This window comes from Corvus hawaiiensis, chromosome 4 (genome assembly GCF_020740725.1).
Source record: "Corvus hawaiiensis isolate bCorHaw1 chromosome 4, bCorHaw1.pri.cur, whole genome shotgun sequence".
Classification (NCBI taxonomy): domain Eukaryota; kingdom Metazoa; phylum Chordata; class Aves; order Passeriformes; family Corvidae; genus Corvus; species Corvus hawaiiensis.
The window spans coordinates 80,087,924-80,091,301 of NC_063216.1; the positions used below are offsets into that span (position 1 = coordinate 80,087,924).

Consider the following 3,378-nt stretch of genomic DNA (forward strand, 5'->3'; position numbering starts at 1 on the left):
GGGCTCTGACCCACAGAGGGGGTGAAAGCGGGGTGTCGGGTCGGGACTCGCCGGGAGGGATTTTTGAGTTAGCTTTAGAGATGGAGATATCCAAGAAGGGGCCCCTCGGCCCACATAAAGGGAAGTCTCGCTTTCGATCGCAACGCCGAGGTGCGCAGGGCGGAGCGATCCCGGTGCGTGTCGTGTCACCTGTCTATTGTCGTGTTCTGTGTCCTTTGGGCGTCTCGTGTCGTCCGCCTTAGCCCTTCGACGTGCTTGCCGTCGTTCTTTTCGCAGAGAGTTTTCTGTCCTTGTTATGTCTCCTCGTTTGTCATCTCCTGTGTCACGGGTGCTTGCACGGGTTTGGCCCGGAGCTGCTCCGCCCTGCCGCATACCCTGGCACGTAGGTGTAATAGAACAAGGCCTGGGGACTTGAAATTTGTAACGTAGGTTGTAGCTGGGCTCTAGATGATATTCCTAGATTCACACGAGATGGTTGGAAGCCGTGAAATTCTCATGCAGGCCTTTGACTTTTGTCATCGCTTTCTTGCAGACGCAGACGGATTAAATCCGTGGCAGAGCGCCCCATACCGGGTGAGGGGATTCCTGCAGGAAGGTCGGTCACCGTTTGTCTGTGCCGGGCCAGCGTAAATGGTGGCTGTGTTACAGCATTGTTCTTTGTCTTTGTTCCTAGGAGGTAAAGCCAGATCTCAGCAGTCAAGGTCAAGTGAGTGAGGTAAGCGGTGACCGGTGGAAGGAAAAAGTTGTTATTGCTCGGGTGCCGAGTGCCGGTACTCTAAACTTTAAGCGGCCGTCGTCATTTGCGCGTTTTAGTCGGTCCACTCGCGTTACGCCAAATCCCCTCGCCGACCGGCCGACAGAGCCGGCTCGCCGCCCTCGTGAGCCCTCCCAAAGTGGTATGGGACTCTGCAATGAAGCCTTTACACTTTCTGTTCCGTGCCTCGGCAACGGCGGAGGAGTTGCGGCGAGCCGGGGAGGGAGGGAGGGAGGAGGAGCGAGGGTCCCCTCGAGTTCAAGCAATTCCACAGCACCTTGTTTCTTCTTAACCCAGGCATACCCCGCAACGATGGCGTCGGCCTCGGAGCGTGGGCGAAGCGTGCCGCCGGAGGACCCCGGCCTTCTTAGGAGACGGTGAGTAGCGGAATTGTCAGGTTTTGGCTGACGTGCCACTAAGTTCACGTACCGATGTTTGGTTTTCTTCGTTGTAGCCGACTAGGAGATGGCAGGAACTTCCCGGACAGCGAGGTAGTTTTATTTTGCACCGGAGGCGGATTCCCATCCCGGACGTCCGAGAGATAAGTCGAGGGTTACGACCCACAGAGGGGATGAAAGCAGGGTGCCGGGTCGGGCCTCGCCGGGAGGGATTTTTGAGTCGGCTTTGAAGGCGGGAATGTCCCAGAAGGGGCCCCTTAGCCCACATAAAGGGCAAGTCTTACTTTTGATCACAATGTCGAGGCGGGCAGAGCAGTCCCGGTGTGTGTCGTGTCACTTGTCTATTGTATGTTCTGTGTCTTTTGGGCATCTTGCGTCTTAGGTCTTTTTCCTTAGCCCTTCGAGGGGCCGGCTTATCGGAAATGCCGGGCATCGTCCTTAGCGTCCGCGTTCCTCGGCCGGGTGCCGATACCGTCGGACCTTTGACCGATGAGCTCGGATGCACATTGAAATCGCATCTCCCTTTAGAAGCGTTGAGTCAGAGGTCTTTTATGGTCTTGTTCTGAGCTATATTCACAGCTGTGCACCGCAGCGATCCATTACAGAGGATTAGGACTTGTCAGAATGCAAAGAGCGGTAGAGGATTCTGACCGTACGATTCTCGGGCATCCATCTTTGCGGTTCTCGGAATAAGCCCTTCCGTTAGCATCTTCTTTGAGCCTCGTCGGTCTCGCCTAGATCATCTCACTCCGCATTCTCTCGGTCCTGGCAGTCATTCCTCTTGCCAGAGTTTTCTCTCTTCATTGCGTCTCCTCGTTTGTCATTTCCTGTGTCACGGGTACCTGCGTGGGTTTGGCCCGGAGCTGCTCTGCCCTGCCATGTAGTCTGGTGTATAGGTGTAGTAGGACAAGTCCCAAGGCCTTGAAATCTGTAATGTAGGGTGTAGTTTGGCCTCTAGCTGGTATCCCTAGATTGACATAGGATGCCTGGAGCTGTTAAGTTATCATGCGGGACTCTGACTTTTGTCATCGCTTTCTTGCAGATGCAGACGGATGAAATCCGTGGCAGGGCGCCCCAGACCGGGCGAGGGGGTTCCCGCAGGAAGGTCAGTTGCCGTTTGTGTTTGTGGGGCAACTGTAAACGGTGGCTGTGTTACAGCATTGTTCTTTGTCTTTGTTCTTAGGAGGTAAAGCCAGATCTCAGCCATCAAGGTCAAGTGAACGAGGTAAGAAGTCCCTGGTGGTAAGAACCACTTGTTATTCCTTGGGTGCCATGTTCTGGTACAGCTCTAAGCATCCATTGTCATTTGTGTGTTTTAGGGGGTCCACTTTTTTTATGCCGACCCTCCTCGCCGACCGGCCGACGGACCCGCTTCGCCACCGTCGCGAGCTCTCCGGAAGTATTACGGGACTCTGCGACGAAGCCGTTACATTATCTGTTCCGAGGTACCTTCCGGTACATCTGTGGCCGTGGAGTTGCGGCGAGTCGAGGAGGGAGGGAGGAGGAGGAGGGAGGGTCCACTTAAGTTTCAGCAACGCCACAATACCTCGTCGCCTTTTAACCCAGGCATACCCCGTGACGACGGCGTCGGCCTCGGAGCGTGGCCGAAGCGTGCCGCCAGAGGACCCCGGCCTTCTTAGGAGACGGTGAGTAGCGGAATTGTCAGGGCTTTGGCAGATGCGCCACTAAGTTCCCGTAGTGACGTTTGGTTTTCTTTATTGTGGCTGACTAGGAGACGACAGCCCGGTGACGACAGGAGCTTCCCAGAGGGTGAGCCGGCCTTCTGTTGTGCCTGAGGAGGATTCCCATCTCCAGATGTCTGAGAGATAAGTTGAGGGCTACAATCCACTGAGGGAATGAATGTGAGGTGTTGGGGCAGGGCTTGCCGGGAGGGATTTTTGACTCAGCTTTGGAGGTGAGGATGTCCAGGAAGGGGCCCCTTAGGCCACATAAAGGGCAAGTCTCACCTTTTGATCACGATGCTGAGGTGCGCAGAGCAGAGCAGTCCCGGTGTGTGTCACCTTTCTATTGTATGTTCTGTGTCTTTTGGGCATCTGCTGTTGCAGGTCTTTTGCCTTAGCCCTTTGAGATGCCTATCGGAAACGCTGGGCGTTATTCTTAGCGACTCTGCTTTCGGCGCTCCTCGGCCCGGTGCCGATACCATCGATCCTTTGACTCGAGAGCTCGGAGGCGCATCAGAATCGCATATCTCTTTAGAAGCGTCGA

At 55.3% G+C, this 3,378-nt stretch overlaps 1 long non-coding RNA gene across 1 annotated transcript; it reads left to right on the forward strand.

Moving 5' to 3' along the window:
• Window positions 1–676: 676 nt before the first annotated feature.
• Window positions 677–3,042, forward strand: LOC125325525. Its single transcript, XR_007203368.1, has 3 exons — window positions 677–715; window positions 1,052–1,131; window positions 2,885–3,042. It is a non-coding gene; the product is annotated as an uncharacterized LOC125325525 (long non-coding RNA).
• The last annotated feature ends 336 nt before the right edge of the window (window positions 3,043–3,378 follow it).